This window comes from Amblyomma mixtum, chromosome 4 (genome assembly GCF_055824585.1).
Source record: "Amblyomma mixtum isolate Tamu chromosome 4, ASM5582458v1, whole genome shotgun sequence".
In the NCBI taxonomy this organism is placed as follows: Eukaryota; Metazoa; Arthropoda; class Arachnida; order Ixodida; family Ixodidae; genus Amblyomma; species Amblyomma mixtum.
Window position 1 is genome coordinate 6368112 of NC_143015.1, and position 22600 is coordinate 6390711.

General features: G+C 49.2%; 1 pseudogene; it reads left to right on the forward strand.

Moving 5' to 3' along the window:
• Positions 1–1792: 1792 nt before the first annotated feature.
• On the forward strand, positions 1793–22583 carry LOC149345552 (uncharacterized; annotated as a pseudogene).
• The last annotated feature ends 17 nt before the right edge of the window (positions 22584–22600 follow it).

The following is a 22600-nucleotide window of genomic DNA, read 5'->3' on the forward strand; positions in this document are numbered from 1 at the left end:
ACCATAAAAGTGGGGTAAGGATCAAAGAGGAAAGAATCGAGACGCTCAAAAAAATGGGAACTACTAGTCTGCCGTGCTGGCGCGTATACAACCAACGCACGTACCCGCCCCTGGTTTAGTGTGGTCGACCGCAAGAGTGCGGCCGTCCAGCTCGAAAGTGCAATGAGCACCCGCGCGCAGGCAGGGGTTTATAAAAACGACACCAACACCGCACATATGAGAACCAGTCAACGAAAAATAAGTAAAAACAAAAAACCGGGTGGTGAAATTCAGCCCGTCGAGTGAAGTACATAAATTGCATGCACTCCTGTAAAAACAGGATGTCGACGGCCCTAGTCCTGGCATAGTGCATCACCTCTCTCTGTCTGTCTACGGTTTCAAATCCCCGAACATTCAGAGACAGGGGATGCAAAACCGCCATGACTGCCAAGAACACCGACGGCATAACAACCTAAAGAGCGCTGCCATGGGCGGTGCTTGACGCGCGCGCGGTCCCTTCGGTTTCCGATGATTGAGAGTGGGCACGTTTGTAGTCGTGTCTAGTAATTTCCATTTTTTCGGGGTCGTCGGCACTTGTGGCCTCACTCACCGGTTGCTGCGTGGTCTTGGCGAAGTCAACATGATGCGGTGTCCCTGGACGGTCAGGAAGTTCGGCACCGCCTACTCCATCTCGATCCGGACCACGCGCGTCCCGTTGCCGACATCACGACGGCCCTTGTGGATGGGATGGGTGATATCCAGCACCTTGCTGTAGGAGTTCAGTGCCGACGCCAGCGCCGCGTCTCCCACGAACAGCGGCACTCGAAAAGCCGTTGCGTGGACCACGGCGGGACCCACGCAGGCTACTAGGACGGCAGCGCTGTTCAGGTTGAACGCGCCTTCCACAAGCATCGTCTCCGCCGCCACAGCCGAGGCCATGGCGGCGCAGAACTTCATGCCTCTATGATGCTTGAGGCTCTCTAACCCTTTCGAGCCGACAACCGACTCGATGCCGTCGACGATGTCGTCAGCCGTCGCGTCAGAAGTAGCAGTGAACAGAAGACAGTGCGCCTTTGGGGCGGCGCACGGAACACCGAAGTGGCAGCAGGTCCCGGGCCTCCCATGACGTCACGGGCGGCCCAATAGGCTGCTGCTTGCACGAAGGTCACGGAATTAGCCCGAGCACCGGCAAAGGCAGCCTGGGCTGGGAGGCAGGTTGCGGAACCTCCGGGTCGCAGTGGATCCGGGGCCCGCCTGCACTTGTTGAAACTTCTCAGCAAGCCAGCGCTGAAAAAAAAAACTTCGCTGGGTCTGGACAAGCTGGGGCGTGGAAAGAGAAGTTTATTTTTTTCGATGTTAACAAAAATGCTAAGCAAAACTGCTGAACTCAAAGGTCTGGTCATTCAAGCACATGTGCAGTGACGAAGCACTGAGCACGTCAGTAGGGCAGTAATGAGTCCGACACTCGACCGCCACGCTGGACGATGAAGTATGTCGATCATTTACGCAAAGACTCAGCCTCGCTCCTTGACAGTGCGTCCACGCATGCTTGCTCAAAGAGGCGCGTGCGGAGGCGCTGCAACATTGGAAACATCGCTCTTTGCGGACGACCATTTAAGGAAGCCACTCCACGCTGCCGACACACAACACCATATTTTTAAACACTTCGGGTGAGCTAGTGCGCGCGTGCAGGCGGGTTACAAACTTGCGTAACACTAGTATCCAAAAGGTGCGCGCCACTACACAGCCGAACATTGCATGCTGTGGGCTCGGTGGCTGTGCCACAACACGGTCTACACCACCCGTCTTCGCCATGCAGGTTTTCTCGCCGATGATTATCTGCGTCATGCTCCCTGCAGCCTTTTGCGGTTCCTGGATGACAGCAAACGAAAGTGCACCCATACGCAGTGCAAATGGAGGGACATTCTGCGCTGCACCTACTGACGCCCCCGCACCTGTGCTACTGACTCAAGCGAACTGGACCTTCGGACTCTACTGGAAAGCCCCATCGTCAGCGACATTCTACTGACAGTCTATAAAAGAGCAGCAACCGACGCCAGTACTCTGTGGGTTCGGTGGCTGTGCCACAACACGGTCTAAACCACCCGTCTTCGCCATGCAGGTTGGTAACCATCTGAGTTTATTCTCAAAGAAAACTAGCAATTACTTTTTGGTACAGCTCCCGAGCCCCCAGTGTTGCCTTGTTATCAGTGTCGAGTGCTTTAATGTTGTTCGATCTCTTCTACTGATGTGCGGTGACATTGAGAGCAACCCTGGCCCCGATAAGCTCGACGCTATCGTTAGCGAACTAAAGAAGATGTCTTCTAGCCAGGCAGAGTTAGTGAATGAAGTGCAGGGGCTTAAGGGTCAATTGCTCTCAATGGACCAGAAAATGTCTAATTTGACCGTACGCCTCAGTACTCTAGAAACCCACTGTGAAAATCTACCCACACTCCGTTCAGATCTAGAGGCAATGCAGACCACAGCAACCGAGACTGCTCGCCTAGTTGGTGTACTAGAGGATCGCCTTGATGACGCGGAAAATCGCTCCCGACGCAACAACCTAATCTTCTATGGTTTGCCTGACACTAACCCTTCTGAAACATACTCGCAGTCCGAGGACCTAATAATTCGCCACTGCTCCGAATACCTCGACACCCAGCTAAGTGCAAATGATATAGAACGTGCCCATCGCCTCGGACGCCACTCTGAAGACCGGCAACGCCCGGTCATCGTTAAATTTATATCCTTCAAAACTAAGGAATCAGTTCATTCAAAAGGTCCGAAATTCAAAGATACCGGTTATAGCTCGGTGAGGACTTTTCACGTCGTGTCCAAAATTGCCGAAAACACCTTGTGGCTTTTGCCAAGGCAGTCTGCGTCTTTTTCCCTGAGGTTCAAAACGATGCATATTAGCGCAAAACGCTATATTTTTGATGAATCATCTCAGTCCGTACAAGAGATATCGTAACAATCAACTAATCCTTACCGGTCATCACGATCTTCCCGGCCTACCCCTCGTGCCAACTTTCCATTATCGGTAATCTTTACTAACATTCGCAGCTTCCTGCCGAAACGTGATGTCGTGTCAAATCTTGTAATATCATCAGGCAGCAATCTGCTCGTTCTAACTGAATCATGGTTGAATAACGACATCACGATTCCGAGGTATTGTTCGACCTGCCTCATTTTCGTCTTTTTCGCGCTGATCGCAAAGATGCTCGGGGGGGGAGGAGTTCTGATTGCAGTCCATGAGCAGTTATCTTGTTCTAGCATTGAAGTCACTTCAGACATAGAAATTCTATGCATCATGCGCCGGGCATCCCCATTGACAATATTAATTGGTGTGTGTTATAGACCACCTCGCAGCAGTCCTGACTTTCCTCTCAAACTTCACTTAAATAACATGGTTTCCAAGTACCCTAAAGCACACATCCTCCTGTTTGGGGATTTCAACTACCCCAATATCGACTGGCATAACCAGTATAGCCAGTCAAGAAGAGTCAAAAGAATTTATAGACGTTTGCCTTAATTTTAATTTAACCCAACTAATCTCCGAACCAACACGTGTCGCAGGGGAAACGGCTAACACACTCGACCTTATACTGACCACCAATCCAGACAGCCTAGAATTCATTACATGTCTCAGGGAAATCAGCGATCATAAAGTAATCCATGCCAGTTTTAACTTCTCACCTATAATAAGACAAACTACTCAGAAAACTATTAGCCTCTACAATAAGGGAAACTATGACGCAATTAACACCGACCTAACTAACTTTCTATCGACGTTTCAAACGGATCTTCATAGTAGAAGTGTAAACGACAACTGGGTGCTATTGAAACATAAGTTTTATGAATTGATCAATAAATATATTCCGATACGAAGTTTTCGAAAAAATAATCAAAAACCCTGGTTTACAAAAGCTCTCAAAAAGCTTGAAAATAAGAAAAAACGCGCATTTCGTACAGCTAAGCGTCAAGCAAGCCAGCAGGCTTGGGATAAATACTACGAAACCGAACACACGTACTTGGCGGCGATTAGAAGTGCGAAGCGTTCATTTTACGAAGTTTATCTGCCAAAAATGATAACCGATAACCCAAGAAGTTCTGGAAATTGATAAACCCGAAGGAAGCACGTCTTCCAACCCTCACTAACAATTCTGGTGAAAGGATGACCGATATCGAATGTGCAAACGCGTTTAACACTGCGTTTTCTTCCGTTTTTACTAACGAATCCGAAGCACCGTGTTTTAGATTGCCTCTTATAATCACCACAGGCATGGACGCGATAACCTTCAACAGTAATGGAATTTCGTGCATAATCGACAAAATTAACAATTCCTCGGCCCCCGGCATAGATGAAATCAATTCAAAGGTCCTGAAAAACACTAAATCAGTCTGTTGCAGCATTTTTTGTTCATTGTTCTCGCAATCACTCTCCGAAGGTACCATTCCAGATGACTGGGAAGTGGGGAAGGTCGTTCCCGTCCACAAATCAGGTAGTACTGATTCACCTCTAAATTATCGCCCCATTTCATTAACAAGTGTACCGTGCAAAATCATGGAACATGTCATTTACTCTCAAATCACGCAATTTTTGGATTAAAATAATTTCATCCATCCATCACAGCATGTATTTCGCAAGGGGTTCTCCTGCGAAACTCAAATAGCCATTTTTCTACATGATATTCACGCCAACCTTGATACTAACCTGCAAACTGACTCCATTTTCCTAGATTTCGCTAAGGCATTCGACAGAGTACCTCATCAACGCTTGCTTCTTAAACTCTCCCAGTTGAAGTATACATCCGAACATAATTGCATGGATTAAAGCTTTCCTCACGCATCGCTCCCAGTCCGTCGTCATTAATAACCAACTTTCCAACCCGCTTCCAGTAACCTCTGGCGTCCCACAGGGTTCTGTTCTCGGTCCTTTGTTATTCCTCATATACATTAATGATTTACCCCAGCATGTCTCTTGTCACATCCGCTTGTTCGCCGATCATTGCGTCATTTATCGCTCAGTGACTAACCATTCTGACCAAGAATCCCTTCAGGCAGACCTGCGCCATGTGCAAGACTGGTGCTCCCAGTGGATGATGATGCTCAACTCTAACAAATGCAAGTGCATGTCCTTTCACCGCCGTCGAAATCCTCTTGTTTTCAAATACACAGTCTGCAATTCCCCAGTTGACTTCGTCCAGTCATATAAATACTTAGGAGTCACCATTTGTAATGATTTATCTTGGCGTTTGCACGTGACTAACCTGATATCATCTGCTAATAAAACACTTGATTTCTTAAAACGTCACCTACGGGAAGCCCCACAACACGTAAGACTACAAGCGTACATCTCATTCGTTAGAACTAAACTTGAATACGCATCACCCATCTGGAGCCCTCATCAAGAATATTTAACACACGCTATCGAAGCTGTTCAAAACAGGGCTATCAGATTCATTCACTCCTCATACTCGTACGACGTGAGCATATCATCCCTCAAATCGCAGTCAGGTCTAGCTAATCTTTCTAGTCGCCGTCGCATAGCCAGTCTTGTCCTGTTTCACAAGTTCTTTTATTCACCACTAAAACAAGAACCATACATTTGCACACTTCCACAACGCAGGTCCCATCGCATCGGTCATTCTCTTCAAGTTTTGCGTCCACGTGGCCGTACCACTGTTTTTGCCAACTCATTTTTATCTCGTGCAGCAGCTGACTGGAACGGCCTTCCCCATAATATTGCTGCCATAACATGTTCATCATCATTTTCAAGCACTGTTGATTCTTGCATTTTGTAAACCCCACCCCTTATGTAACACCCTGGAAAAGGGTCTTTAAGGAAAATAAAGTGATGTGATGTGATGATGTGATGTTTCTAAGCGACCGCATTGCGGGCATCGGGCGGAGGGCGCCACGCCCCATGCCACAAGGCGGTCTCTTGTGGGCAGGACCCGCCAGCATCGCAACCAGCCGAATTCTCTGATATCTGCAGGAAGCGCAGCTGAGGTCAGTTGGCGCCAGCGCGCTCGTCTCGTTTTCTGGAGTTGTTCGCGGGTCAGCTGAGCAACCGTTAGTGCCTCACACATCCTGGAGGGCGGGGTTTCATCAACATCCAGATCGGGCACGCTGGCAGTCAACGACGCCAATGTGCGACACACGTTAACGAAAAATTCGGTGGCTGCTCGGCTGTAGGGCCAACCACTTGTTGTGTAAAAAACACGTTACGCGCTGTACCCAGGATGTATGCGAGAAGTGTTCTCCCGGGATCGTCTGGGTTGCGCACAACATCGCGTACTCCTCGCAAAGCGAGCACATTACACATGTTGCGTATGCAAGGTATACCGAACCCACCCATGTACAACGGAAGGCGAATGAACAATCGTGGCACAAGCTCGGTTTTGCCCGCCCAAACAAAAGAAAAACAGGCCGTGGTTAGCCTGCGTGCAAACGCCTGCGTGTATCCGGGGCCCGCCTGCACTTATCGAAACTTCTCAGCAAGCCAGCGCCGAAAAAAAACTTCGCTTGATCTGGACGAGCTCGGGCTTGGAAAGAGAAGTTTATTTTTTTCGATGTTAACAGTAAAATACAAAAACAAAACTGCTGAGTACAATGGTCAAAATATTCAAGCACATGCACTGTGCCGCAGCACTGAGCACGTCAGTACTGAAGTAATGAGGCCGACACTCGACCGCCTCGCACGACGATGAATTATGTCGACCACGCGCTTCGACGTATGTCGAAGTATGTCGACCACCGTCGCACGCGCTTCATTGTAAATGGCTGTATCTTACAACTAGTTTGCATTCAGTCCTCTGCGAAACAAGCTTGCCCGGTGCCCCCCCCCCCCCTTTCCTGTTCGCATTACGCTTGGAGCCACTTCGCGTAAGCGTTGCATTTTGCAATTGTGTCCTAATTTTTCTGATCGGCCGTGTTTGTGGAGCTTCATTCATGATCTGAATTTCGCAGTTTGTTTGCGTGTTGTTTTCTACCCTCAGTTCCTCTTTTCACCATCGACGAAACGGTTGTACTGTGATTTACTATAATGTACTATGATGTACTATGAGACAATCGCCTTTCGTTCTCGGTGGACAGAAAACCTGCGTACATCGTGCGGTATTTGGACTTAAATTCATACCATCCAGTTCCACTCAGAACCTATGTCGTCGCCTCGCTGACTAAACGTGCGGCGTGCGTCTGCGAGGAACAAGAATATCTGAAAAATCTGTAAAAAAAAATATTTTTGTCGATTACGTTACTTCCAAATGCGAAATTTGAGCTCAGCTCATGAGCTGTTTCAGCTTACCGATAGATTGACCCAAAGATTTAGAGCAAGATGTGTATTTAGAATAACAAACAACTTATTTTTCACACATATTCCTTCTTCAAGAAACACGCAACTAACAGTTGTTGATTTTCATTAAGAGGCTTCGTGGTCGGAGAAGTAGATGGACATATGCTCAACTTGCTGCACCAATGCCTGGTCTTCAAAGACGAGGTCTATGTAAGACTACGAAATGCTAGCAGCTGGGCTTGTTGGTGCATATTCGTGAAAAACATGAGAGCACAAAATGGCAACACGGACGAGTAAGGGGACAGGACGAGCGTCCTGTCCCCTTACTCGTCCGTGTTGCCATTTTGTGCTCTCATGTCTTTCACAGGTCTATGTACGTATTTGGCGGGGTTGCCACGAAGGACCTCCACCGGTTGCCTCCCTCAAGGCTCAGAAAGAACTGGCAGAGAATAAACTATTTATGTAGGCTGGTGGTTCGCAGTGGCGAACGGCAGCGGCTATGAGTTTCGACTCGGGCAGTGCCCATATCGAGATCCGCCGCCAAAGATCCGGCGCTCTGAATGCCGCCACACAGGGGGGGGAGGAGCAAAGAGGAAGAGCGAAGAGAGCAATTCAGTTATCGGGAAGTCGCGGGAGCAGCGCGTGGGAGCATAGATAGGAACGTTGCATGGCGAAGAGGTACCAGCGGCTGATGCCTCTCAAGTAAACATGGCTCTGCATTTCCTCTTGGTATGCACCCACCGTGATCCGCTGATGCCGAGCCGGCGCTTTGGCAACTGGAGAACAAACACGGCGGTCTATCGCGCGGTCTCAGCCATGGAAGAAAAGGGCGGGGGGGTACACGCATAGGCGAGCGGCGGCGGCTACGTCTTTCGGCTTGGGCATGCGGGAGATGGCGCCAGGAACGCGCCCAGCTAGAGCAGCGCGCTGCCCCGGCTGCGAAGCTGGTTACGAGGGACAACGGCGACGCCACGAATTGCAGGAACGGGCGCCAATGACCGGCGCTCCAAAAGAGTTGGCGGGAAACTTTCTGCCAGCGGTTATTGCAGCCACTTCATAACGAAGACAGAAGAAAGAGCGGCGCAACCGGCGACCACTCATCGTGGGAGTTTTCGAGCACGAGCAGGGATTCTGTACGTGTGAGGCATCAGCAAAGCGCTCTCGTGTGTTTTGAAGGTGAGCGCGGCCCACATGCCTGTCAGCACTTGAGGAATCATCTAATGAACGTAAAAGGCCTACTACCAAATCAAGCTCCCAGGAGTTATCTACAAGATACCATGCCTGATCTGTAATCATGCGTACATCGGCGAGAAAGGAAAATTGTCAAAAGGCATAAAGGAGCTTCGACACGGTGTGAGAAACGACACGCACGTCACAAATGCGCTCACGGTCATTGCACACGACACTGGTCACCAGACGGGCTGGGAGAATGCCTCTATCGTATCCAGAGAAAGGAACCTATCTTATCCAGAGAAAGGAACCGGACGACGCGCCTTCTGCTGTAATCACTATTCATCTAGTTGACGCAAAGGACTAAACAAGAACGCCGATCCCGTGCCAAGTATACTGCACCTTTGAATCGCATTAACTGATTTTGAATTCGCCACCGCTCTTATACTACTCACTGTGAACAAGAAACCTAAACGTGTTTCGAAACGCCTTTCCTTCTTTTCGACTATGATGAGTGACTGCTACTGCATTTCATTGCAGAAAATGACAGAATACACAGTTCGTGACCTATGCGCTGGCCTAAACAGCTGGCACTTCAGAAGCCAAGACTGGTAACTGGCGGTTCCCTTTTAAAAAATCTGTATCCCAAGGAAAGGCGAAGGCGAACAGGCCACCAGAATGAGGGCGCACTGCACACACTTTCACAAAACTGCGAGCAATCAGAGAGCGCTGACTGTCTGTTCTACCATTATTTCCATGGTTTCTCAACTATTGCTTGCGTCTGAACGTCGTCCGTTATATACTGACTTGGATAAACATAAGCCTCCTGTCATCACCAAATTTCATCACCAAGCGAGGAAAAATCACGTACTCACTACAAAATATGAATGGTTTTCAGCCGCTTTGTGTGGTTTCCAAGGACGGCTTATGTGGCGCGACCACTACGAAAAATATTGCATTCCTACCCCGCACTGTAATGTCATGTATGTTAACGTCGGTACATATATGATTAAATAAACAAACACAAAGAGACCATCAATAAACAAATTCTCAGACAGCGAGCCTGCACACGCTAAAATTCTTTCTGCTTTAGAACAGGTTTTATTTCAGCAATACGGCGGCGGTCCAATAGACAATAGAATGATCTCTAGGCTTTCTGTCGTCCTGAGACGACTGACGTGTTTACGGACTTGCCGCGGCCCTTGAATCGACCTTGTTAAAATCAAATTTCTTATTCATGTTAAGTTCAGAAATTCTTGGAATGCTCTTTTTGTTGTTCCTAACTGGGACGCCCGCTGTTTAGCAGTTGTAATAGCTTTCATCTGTTAGCACATTGACGCTTTATGCTTTTATTGCTCATACATCCTCTGAGGTTCCATGTTGTCTTGCCATGCGATTCAGAAACTCATGTTTGATGCCGTTCTTTTTGGTTGTAAATGGAATTGATGGCCAGGCGTCATTCATCGCATTCTGGTGGTCACTATCGCAGACGCCCCTTTTGCTTGTCTATTATAAATGGCGAAGGTAAGGGTGATCACTGGTTTTCAGCTTAATTAAGGGTCAGCACAAATGCTCCGTAGCGGGAGGCTTGTATTGCATTTTTTGTTCTCTGTGACCTTAGTGCGAAGCCTGCTCTTGATAGTGCTCTTTACTATTGCATTTCTACTGTATCTGCTCGTTTCCGTTCTCCCGATCAATAAGATATTTCAAACCATAGAGATGTTTCTGCTTGCTTTGAATGTTCTTTCCTTTTTGTGTCCCTAACCACTTCCCGAAGGTGCCATGTGAACACGGCTGGCAACAACGCCTGTGCCTGAGCCACTCCCATCAACCTGGGAGCCGATAGTTATAAAAAGATAATCTGCAAAGAGCGAGTGCATTTCCCTTGCCTTAAACTTTTTGAGCGGGGCTGCTCCGAGCAGCTGGAAGATGACGACGTCTACATGTTGCGATCATTATTTCATCTTCCGCCATGCGGAATTGTGGATCTGTGTACCATTTAAAGCGGAATTCGCAAAGCAGCCACGGCGGTGTCCGAAAGGTTGTAGTGCTCGGCTGCTGACCCGAAAAACTCGGGTTCGATCTCGGCCACGGCGGTCGGATTTTGATAGAGGCAAAATGCTACACGCCCGTGTATACTGTGCGATGTCCGTGCACGTTAAAGAACCCCGGTGGTAGATATCATCCGTACACTCTCACGGGTTGAATAGCTTCGGCAGCCTAAACAAAATCAGTTACCTATGTAGTATATTCAGGCCTCAGGAAAGGAAATTTGTTAGTTTTCGAACGTCAAATACCAGAAGTTGAGAGCGATTTGAGTGAGTTGAGTTGTTTTATGCTACATGTAGAATTAGTCTTGCTTATTCTGTCGGCATTTGCTCCAGCGTAGGGTCACTTATAGAGTAATAATGTCCTAAAACCGGTCATATCTGCCCTGCTATACACACAGACGCTTATAATAGAACATAGGGCGCTCCCTAAGTAACCATCTATGCACATATGCATTCACAGCACAACAGTCGCCACTCCAGAAGTCACCATCTGTACACATAAACAGTCAAAGTAGAACATAGTCCACTTCAGAGTCACCATCTATACACATATTCAGTCACAGTACAACATAGTCCATTGCAGAGCCACCCTCCATGCACACATTCACTCACAGAATAACATAGACCACTCCAGAAGGCACCATCTACACACACAGTAAATCACTGAAGACCATAGACCGTCCCAGTTGTCCCCATTTAGAGACAAGAACACTGTCCTGCATGAATGTTAAAGGAAGGCGTGAAGCCTCTCTTCTGCATGTCTGGTTTCCACTCGGGTAGAGAATGTCCTGAACTGTAATGTGAAGGACTCCTGTCCTCTTGAAGGAAGCCAAGACCACATTGCTTTCCGTGTTGTACTCTAGGCAGAACATAATATAATGTTCCATATCCCCACACACACCACATGTAGAACATAGCGGAGACGATGCCATGCCCGTCTTATGCATCCAGGCAGGAGCACGAGCAGAGCCTGTTCGAATTCGACGTAGTAGAGAGGCCCGGGGTCTTCTCAGACCTTTGGTCACGCATGGCTTGTGGGGCGTACTCCAGAGGGTACTGAAAAAATCCATGGGCGAGATTATGGGCGAGATTATCTGCCACCTCATTACCTGTGACTCTTATGTGAGAGGTCACCCATTGGAAATATAGAGTAAAGCCTCTGTTGTGTAGATTGTCTACCAAGCGTAGAGAGCTTATAGACAAGGTGTCAGTAGGGAACCCGTGCTCTAACCTCTGAAGGGCAGATTTTGAATCAGTTAGGATGACAACAGGTTGAACCGGACAAGACTCTAACTTCCGTAAAGCCGCCTCAATAGCAACAGTTTCGGCCATTGTGGAGGATACACCAGAAATGTGTACAGACCACTTACAGGCCAAAGAACGAATGTAAAAAGCCGCTGCACTAGCTTAATTGACCTTGTCCACAGAACCATCCGTGAAAATTTGAAGATGGCTGACATATTCTTTTTTCCAAATGATCAGGTACGAGCGAACGCGTTGCTGCCAAAGGAGAGCTGTGCTTTGCGCTCACATGGGGAATTGTGACCTTACAGTCGAGGGTCGGAAAAGACCACGGCGGTTTCAACCGTTTCCTTTGTCGTGGAACATTCAGGCCTAAAGAACTAAGAGTATTAAGTGCCATGTAGGCCTTCGACTCATATCTCTTGCAAAGCCGCTGGAGAAGGGATTGCCCAGCTACCGTCTCTCCTAGGCGGCCAAGACGCAGTAGTAGTCTCTGTGAAGCGACAAGGTTAAGTGGTTTCGATAGTGACTCATGAAGGACTGCCTTGCTCGAAGCTGCCTGAGGAACTCCAATGGTTCTTCTTAGGCCCTTTCTATGGAAAACTTGGAGACGTTCAATTTGTGAGGCCGAGGGAATCAAAGGTAATTGATACATTATGCGACTGACCACCAGCGTTTCATGAAGTTTGACCACTGAAGAAGGATGGTTTCCCCATTGCTCACTAGCAATCCTACGGAGCACATTGAGACGCGAAGATAGAGGTGAGACAATCGCATCAACAGCTTTTCGCCACTGCAGACGGGAGTCAATAATGACACCCAGAAAACGCGTGTGATTTTGATTGACGGATGCAAGTGCTCTAATGCGAAAGCAGTTGTGCTGGCTTTATGGCGTCATTTGCTGGGCCAGCGTCGTACATTTCTAGGGGGGGGGGGGGGGGGGGGGTTAAGCACTTAAGTTGTCTTAAGTGCCTTTTTGAATTTCGATGTCCAAAGTGTGAAGGTGTTCGATTCCGTGAGGCGGCCCTGTTAAATGTGCACATTGGAATTTAAGCCATATTTATTAGCTTATGGTTTAAAAGGGGACTCTAATAACGGTCGAAAGAAAACATAGGCTAAGTGAATGAAAGACACTAGGTGATATAATGAAGTCGAGATGGTAGTGAAAATATTTTAATGAAATTGTTTAGATGGTTGTAGCGCCGGTTGGAGCTCTGAGTCCGGAAACCCATTGGCGAAGGCTGCTGTCAGTGTTCTTTCGATGAGTTCTTTTTGATTCGTTTCGTCTGAGTTGGTCAGAGCTGCCTCCCACTCCTCCTGCATTGGCTGGTTATTAACAGTGACCGCCTGATTTCATTAGCAGGCTAATAACAAATGGCACAGCTCCACCTTCTCACCGCAGAATTTACTCTGTGAGGCAAATGACTCCGGGTATATTGCGTGTAGGCGTCCTGGGTTGTTATAAGTGTTGCTTTGTAGCTTTCTGAGCTACAATTCCTCCCCTTTGTCTAGTGTCTTAGCAGGCGAAGGGTAGACCCCACGGGATAAACTTAAGTGCTCAAGTATGTCGTTGTAAATTAGTAGTGCAGTAGGAGCTTCCACGGCATTTGTACTGGATGCCAGGGAGAGAAATGCTCGGGCTTAGGCATGTGCGCTCTCGTTCCCTGGGATGCCCTGGTGACCGACCTGGTACCGATATTAAGTCTTTGTATGTGGATTGATAGCCACGGCTGCAGCTATTTTGCAGGATTTTAGTTGCTAGCGGTGCGACCCTGCCCCTGAGGTGATTGCGATACTATGTCTGCGAATCTGTAAGACTGTATTCCAAGATTATTGTGTGTTCCAGCTAGAGCAATCGCCGCTTCTTCCACAGCCAGTATGTCCTGGCAAGCCAGTACTATTCCGTCCATTCTTTTATTTTGGTACACTACCGCGACGGCCGTCATTCCATGCTCTTGACCCGAAGCATCGACATAGGACACGACCGCTCGCCCGCCGTAGTGCCTTTTCATAGCTTGGGCTCGTGCTTGTCATCTTGAGTGCTGAAAATTGGGGTGAATATTCCTGGGTAGTGGAGCTGCCTTGACTTTTCCTCTCCATCAGGCTGGGGTGTGGGCTTTGGTGTCTAGCTGTAGGGGCAATTGATGTTTAAAACCCTAAGGACTTGTCGGCCAGTCCGAGTAGTGGAGACCCTTACCACCTTCGCCGTGAGGTGTGCCTCTATCAGCTCGTCTGTTGTGTTATGCACGCCAAGCCGTAAGAGCCGGGCCATCTATGTCGCAATAGGGAGGCCCAGGACCTTTTTGTAGGCTGTTCTCATTATGACGTCGAGGTTCTTAATGCGAGCCATGTGGAGGTTCCTGCGACCAAGCGGCTTATAATGAAAGATTGTTCGGTGAGAGACCATGTGGTTGGCACCGGAAGCCGGCCATGGGGGAGGGGGCTCGGAAAACTGACAGCAGGTGATAGATATCAGCCTCAGTATTTCTGGGCTTTCAATGTAGGCAGCAGAGGCGGGAATAAAAATACTAGAAATTGCAGACACTGTCACAGCCTTAGTAAGCTCCAACCCGACCCGAATCTTCCGAAGCGCAACATCCTCTTCAAAGGTAAGACTACTGGGAAGGGTCACTGCACACAGAGGGATAGGTGCAGGTGTGAGGAGCTGAAGGTGCTGATTTATAGTTCAAAGGATTACGTTAACATGGATATTTAGGAGCCGTGGGGACGACTAGCAGGGTGTCACTTCGCTGGTCGCAGCATCTGCATGCTCTTGGGAGCTCGAAACGTGACGTGAGATTCACTGCACACGAAATGGCATCGACATTTGTGCCACCAGACTGCGGATGTTTTCAAAAAATTTCTGTGACGGTTGCGTTGGAGTAGGCGTGTTGCACGAAGACTTTCTGTACTGATCGCAACGCATGCCGCAGGGCGCACGGCTATTGCTTCCACATAACAATGCGCCTCTTGTAGAGCAATCAGCTCAGCATAAAAGATGGAGAGAGGTGCTGAAGAGAAGTTTATTCAGACGCAGGAGCATAAAAGGGACACCTGGCCCTCTACAAAACAGACAAACACATTACGGCGACAGATGTTGCTGTAATTGAAACCTGGAGGTCTCTATAAAGCGGTTGTGAAAGGGGCGCTCAATAAAGGTGCGGTATTCCTGGGATTGTAAACGACGCCGCTTCGCGAATATCCTGCGGCAAAGATGTCTTCAATGCTTTTCTAGAACGCAAATTTTCTGTCAGAATTTGAATATCAGTGTCTTCAAGCTATACTCTCTAATTTCATAACTTATTGCACTCTCATAGATCACCGCTGCCCCGACGGTAGTACGACCGGCGAGAGCTTGAATTTCACGAGAACGCGGGGAAGCCTGACCCGTCGGAGCAGCTCTGCAGGCTGAGCAAGGTAGATGCGGGGCGCCATGAATGAATATAAGCAATTGCCATCTCTGAACAGAAATACGCAGGAGCATGCGATGGATGAGGGCGCAGCCATGAAACAGTCGCCAAATATTGAGCGAGATTTTTGCTTCTCTGCTGCGTGTGAAAGTAATATTGCTTCCGATGTTCATTTGAAGAGAATGCAGTAATCGAGCAAATTCAAACACTATTCTGAGGTGTTTCAGAGCCTTTTTAAGGGGAGGCTTGCAAGGGTAGAACACTGCATTTGTTTCGCAGGCCTGGATGCTTGCGTCGGCGTAGATCTCGATAGAGCCATTCAGGAGATTAACACCTTGCTCCAGAATTCTGTGATGAAGGAATGACGCTGGATCACTTAATGATGACCGACGCATATTCTTTTGTATCTTGTCGCTCAGTTTTCCAAATTACCAAGGGAGAAGAATTGGCGCGGACAGCGGTAGAATAGGCTGCGGCAAAGCATTAGCCTTAGAATAAAACACGTTTTTGGGCAAGTTGGTACCATTCTTGATTCATATTGCAGCGAAGAAGCACAAACACAAGTAGAAGGAACACGCAACCAGAATACGCAAGCAGAATACGCAGAATACACAAGAATATGCAGCGTTCGTCCGTGTTTTTTGCGTGTTCCTTCTACTTGTGTTTGTGCTTCTTCGCTGCAATATGAATCAAGAATTAGCCTTAGAGCACATGTTTTGTGCGAAAGGCTGCCTTAAGCATGCGATAATCGCGTCGGCGCTGAACGAGCTCTTTAGTGTCTTTCTTTTGGAGTGTCTCCATGTTGGTGCCGCGGGCAAGACAAGACATGACCCTCATTTTCTCTATATATATGGTGATCGCTTATCACCTCGATCGAGAGTATATGCTCCCAGAAACTGTGTTCGCTTTCGGAAACACCTCATTGCACAGGTAATCTTGTTGCAACTGAAGGAGGGCATTCTTCAAAAAGAATGGTATGATTCTTGCAGCTGGCCACAAAGGAGCCTTTGGCAATGTAAGCCGCGAGGCCATTCTGATCAGCCTCACTGGCACGCGTTACGTGCAAAAAAAAACACTTAAGTGAGGAACTATCTCACCTCCCACGCAGCCAGCGTAAGCGGGGGTGATCTCAAGTAGGACGAGCGCTTTGCAACCAAAGGTCACTCCGCAGCGTTCCGTCATCTCTCCCCTGCTCATTGGCATCGCAATGACTCCTCTTGCCCAGGCACTAGCAAACCAGGCTGGCATCCGACACGACATCCGGCATGTCATGGTCTTGACTACCGTCGACCCGCCGGAAAAAAAAAGAAGACAAGCTGCCGAAAGCCATGGAAGCCGTCGAATACTTTGCCCTGCGGAGCGGCATGAGTTGCACCCCTGACCAATATGCCCCCCCTTTGAGAAGTTTTTTTTTTTTTCAGAAAAAAAAACTTTTGCACCAAGCACTAGTCGGCGCACTGCACCACACCACATTGAACACTTTCACACGCGCACCACCGTTCACTGGCTGTCGACAGTGTTTCACACACACAAAACACACAGCAAAACATAACTGCACAGACACCACCAAAGGAAGTTCACACACAAAGATTGGTTACCCGACCTGTCAAAAGAACGTCACAGCGACGGAGTTATATCTAGACGGCAAGGTTATACACAGAGCACACCGCCTAAAGACAGAAAGGACAGGAATACTACTGCAAAAAAACACAAAAATGCTGTTCACATGGCACACTGTACGCCAAAACGACCGAAAAAAACACACAACAGAAACCAAAAAAAAAAAGTTTGCCATTAAGGTGACATCTGAGAAGACTATCGGACACTGGACTCTACTCAGGTGATACCATCCCACAGTAGCCTAAAAACGCACCTATGAAATGTGTGGGAAAAACCACCAATGGGCACATGAAACACCAGGGTGGAAATTTGGGCAAGTCGGTATTGATCCATAACATGAGAGTAGCGCAAAACCAGGTTGCAAAACCAGTGGTTGGGTTTGGTTTTCTTCGTCAGTCGGAAGGTAGCGCCTGTGTTGTTGGTGTGTGTTCTCTCCCCTTGTGTCCGTCGTCCTGGTTTTGCGCTACTCTCATGTTAGGGCACATGAAAGATCCGACAGAACAACAAGCTGGTTTTCATAACAACACATGGAGGAAAAATAAAGCACAACGGCTTCTGCACAGATATCTCTTCTATATTGTAGTGAACCGAGGGCGTGATACTTTTTGCCGTTTTTTCCATTTCAATCCCTGAACCCTCGCGAGATTCAGAACAATGCCCCTGCTCTATCGCCTTTTTAACGGATGAACCGGATTCACAGGAGAGAGGACTCGCTCCAGCCTTCCCGTGAGCCTGAATAAAACCATTCTGTTGGGCAAGAATATTCATGATAACTGATTGTGGCAGCATATCAGTGTCTTCCTCTACCTCTACAATGAAACACTGCTCACTGCAGCCTGATATTTTGGTCTCTTTCAACCATTTCGTCACAGCAAGGACTGGCGCCATTGCATGCCCTGGTTGGCATTAAATCACTCTCGTAACAAGCTCGACTTTCTCGCAAATTTCGCCTTCCAAGCAAGAATGGATGCCTACTCTGCCTGCTTGAGCCAATCCATATTTACTAGCAGAGCCCTCTATGATGCTGAATTCTGGCTGCATGCAATCTGAATCGGCATGATTTTTCGATGCGACCGATGGAGCCAAATTCATGAACTTGCACTCTTCATCTTCGAAAGAACCCCAATTCGAAGTGTACATCCGGTGCTCTTTGAGCAGATCGCTACTTGCAAACAGCTTCAGTGAGCTGTCACCACATCCGGCACCGCCAAACACCCCCGCAGACTCACATTTAAATGCGCCTAACGCCTGAAGCCCACCTATCCCAGCACGAATGAAATCAATGGGGCAGGAATCATACACATTGCCTCCACGGTCGTCTGCCTGCTTAATACTTCCAGCTCTGCTGAGCATCTCGAATCCACTCTGTTCGCAAGTACTAACCTGACGGAGTTCACATTTGTGGTCGTCTACGCCGTTTTGCTTCAAGACACCGTGCCCAAGAATTTCTCTCCTAGCACACGAAAAGCCAACAATTTCCTCTACGAACGCCGTGCCCTGTCCTGTTAGAATAACCTCTACTTTTCCTAGAGCCAGTCTTTGATTCTTTTGCTCTTCATACATCGTTGTAAGGGCACGCTCCTCGCCACTGACAGCCTGCGTTGAGCGAAGTTTTAATTCTAGACAGCCTTCTAGGCAAGATGCTGCTGCTTCGGTACTAGGCTCCACGCTGACCATTCTTGTGACGTCCTCGACAGCGCTCCGATAAGAGATGCCCGACCCATGTTCAGTTGGCAATAGGACTTTTGTCTCATGTGAGAGCTCAACACTTTCCACGAGCCTAACAGCCTTTTTTGCATCTAACGAAGCCACATGCGCCTCGAGCACACGATGCTCTTCCTCAAGACGCGATAAGTCTTCCATACGATGGCATATCTCTGCCATGCGGCATGCTATCTCCGCTCGCCGTTGAGCTGCACGGTCCTCACGCGCTCTCCGCAGTGCGTCGCTGACATACGCCCGTAGTGCGGCTCCCTGAAGTCCCATGCGCTCTCCTGCAGCAACCAGCTCGAGCGCACTCATCTTGTCTTACAAACTCCGTTAACTGGCAAACGCTGCTCGGCCTGGTCCTGTCGTAGTGGACGCCAAATTTGTGAGGGGAAAATGCCCCCAGCAGGTTTGAGCGTCCTCCGAGGTGGGGCCCCGGAGGATCCAGAAAATCTTCCCAGACCGAGCACGTCTGTAGATATAACCAAAATGGTTTTCCTTAAAACAGGAGAGCAGTCACTGATGGGTAGCGAGCCTGCGGCCGAGGGTCGAGGAGTGGCTCCTGTGTGGGATTCCGCTGCCCGTCGCCAGAAAGGCGCCGGGGCCAAGTACCTCCGCAGGGCTGTTCTCCTGCGGCCGGAAGTCGGGCGCGGAGCACCAGCACCAGTGGCCCTGACGACGCACCAGATAGGAGACGGCCGCCCAGGTCTGGACACCCGGGCACGGCCAGGAATGCACCCTTTAACAGCAGGGGGTCCCAGCCACGGGACGGCAGGCACGATCCGACAGCAAGGCCGGCAGGATCTCCGGGCAGGCAGCACCTGCCTGCTCCCGGCACGCCGCCCGCTCTCCGAGGCATGGAGAGGCAGGCAGGAGACAGCAGACAGCAGGCTCCTGACTGCTCTCCTGTTTTAAGTAAAACCATATTGGTTATATCTACAGACGTGCTCGGTCTGGGACGATTTTCTGGATCCTCCGGGGCCCTTACCTCGGAGGACGCTCGAACCTGCTGGGGGCCTTTTCCCCTCCCAAATACATATGCACGCGCAAGAAAACATTCAAAAGATCACAGTTCAGAAGATCACTGATTCACAAAGATCACAACAGTTGGAATGTAGATCGAGAGCCATGAGGAATGACGACAAAAAATCACGAACTCAAGCATCCAACATGCCAGATCTGTAGCATAATACAGCGCATCACGAACCTATGGAACGGCCTCAACGAACAACAGGATGATCTCCACGTCGTGACAACATTGGCGATCCGCACTTGGAAAAACAGCCTACCCTTTCGCAATACCACAAAAGCTAAGTACAGTCAAATTGAAGCCCAAATTCGTAAATCATACAGGATCGCTTTAGGACTCCCAAGCTCTGCCTCCACAGATGCCTTAACACAAGAGAGTCCTTGGGACCTACGCCGAACACAAAGAGGCAATACTGCTTGCTGAAGTGTGGGGTTTCCGACTAAGCCAGGTCAGTGTTTGTACGCTACAACATCTGGACAGACGACCACCCGAAGAGCAACTCTAAATTCCCACCACACCACGGATGCGCCTTTATCTGGAGACCAGGGGGGGGGGGGGGGGGGGGAGTACCGATGCAGCCGATATTTGCCAATATGGGCCCCCCCCCCATAGCGGTGGCTGCCGAAAAGCCCGAGCAAGACGCGTTCCGAACATCATCCCTCTTCATGTGCACATCCTCCACATTGACGAGAGCCCGTAATTGAACCAGGAAGCGACCGTATACGGTCGCGCTGCTTGTAGCGCTGCAACTTCTTTTCCGGAGCCGGTCGTGACCATAGCTATAGCTATGGTCACGACCGGCTCCGGAAAAGAAGTTGCAGCGCTACAAGTCTTAGCCACACCAGCGATGCCGACGTCGAGGAAGCCGCGATAGCCCTTGCAATTAATTATGCGCAACATAATGAAAACCGCAGTAAGACGATGAGGGATTCTGAACACGCCTGCAAAGCCTACAAAGTGGAAGGTTGGCAAACTTCGCTGGTCATTACTGACACATCGCGCAACACGAGAACAAGACGAGCACACGGGCAGTGCTCCAGCACAGCGCTGTCTCAGTGTGGTGGGCTTGTTCTCGTGTTTCGATCTGCGTTGATAATCGGCACAGCTTGCCTTAACGGGAGCCTTCGCAGGAGCGCACTCAAGGGCATCACGGGAAACGAGGCGGCTGGCCGGACAGCTCGAGGTCACACTTCCTGAGCCATTTCGCCGCCCTACCCGAACTCTACATCCCCGAAAGTTCCGGAGAAATCATCAAATTTTATAGACTCAGGCGCCAGGAATTTTATCCGCTCGACGAAACCATCAGTAGAACAGAAGCTGCAGTTTGAAGAAACTTGCTGGCACCGGATTCCCCAATCTCACGCGATAGGCAAAGATTTATCTAGACAAATGCCCTACAGATGACTGTCAGGAATGTAGAGAGACACCTACTCTCCTCCTTATGATCTGGAAGTGCTTAGCGCAACTAAAAAACGTTTTAACTCTCAAAATAGCTATGAGCTGGGCGAGACTGAGTTGGCTGCCTCAGAGCTGCCGTCACAGCGCCAGCTCATTCGCCAACCCTGGCAAGAAGCCTTCGTCAAAGCGATCCCGGACCTGGCAAGGCGGCCCGAATAGCCGAACGCGATCAATAAAGTTTTTTACTACTGCTACTACCACCATCACTACCACCACCACCACTTACTACTAATACTACTAATACTACTATATACTACTACTACTACTACTACTACTACTACTACTACTACTACTACTACTACTACTACTACTACTACTACTACTACTACTACCTGTACTATCGTGCCGCCGCGGTGGCTCAGGGGCTATGGTGCTCGGCTGCTGTCCCGAAAGACGCGGGTTCGGTCCCGGCAGCGGCGGTTGAATTTCTTTGGAGGAGAAATTCTAGAGGCCCGTGTACTGTGCGATGTCAGTGCACGTTAAGGAACCCCAGGTGGTCGAAATTTCCGGAGCCCTCCACTACGGCGTCTCTCATAGCCTTAGTCGCTTTGGGACGTTAAACCCCATAAACCAACCAACCAACCAACCTGTACTATCCTCACGGTAAAGGGGCTCCATCCAGAACGCATTTTTAGGCACCCGTTCTTAGCTTGCGCGTCGTCGCCGTTGTCGGCGCAACCGGAACAGTGTGGGGATCCAGGCTGCCCCTCACCCGCCTGAAGCACCTTTCTCTCTCTCTTGTTGCCTATCGCGGCATTTCCCCTACCGGCCCTCTGCAAAGCAAGCTTTGAAGAGGCGCCCACGTCCCCGCGCGAACACATTGCGAGCCCTTCTTTTCACCTCGGGTCATTGGCGGCCGCGCGGGGGTAGGTTGTGGTGCCCACCTACAGGTGAGAGAGTTGCTGCGCAAATCCTTTCCTCAAACCGACAAATTTTGAACAAAACTGCCCCAACGCAGCTGGCTGTAGCATCATTTTAGGATGTGCTCACATCCTACCCTTTGTGATTTTAACGCTTAATATTGTACGCTCTGCACAATTTCTTTAAAACGTCTGCGCTAAGGGCTTAAAGGCGTCTGGGAAATAAGAAAAAAAGAAAGCTGATCGGAATTTGCTGAAATTTCGCAGACAAGAAAATACTATCTCCACTTCATGTTCTTGCCTTCGGAAAGATAGCGTGCAGGCACTGGTGCCTATGAGGGAACGGCTCTGGATTCAGGCATTCTCCCAGCTCTCGGAACTTGAATTTTTTTGTGTCAAAACAGTAAGCGACGACTACAGGTTCGATTTTGCAGCGGATGATGCTTAGCCATGCTTATTACCGTCAGCAATGAATATCAGACTTACACTGACGGTTACAGCAATAAGGGCGCAAGAATTTCCTCAGTGCTGTTTGATGTTCACACTCCCCCGTATGCCGTAGAGAACCTCAGGGCCTGGGAGGACCGGGAGACTCTGCTACGCTTGGAGGAGGCAGCCTTGAAGATCATCGCCTCTGGCCGAGCTGCCAGTGTTATGCACCTCAAAAACAAACACTTGAGTGCAGTGTGGTCGTGTGGGGCCCAGGGGCGTCCCCACATGAACGCAGTGCACCTGAAGTGCCTAGCTTCACTACGCTAGGTAGCGCCAGTATCGCC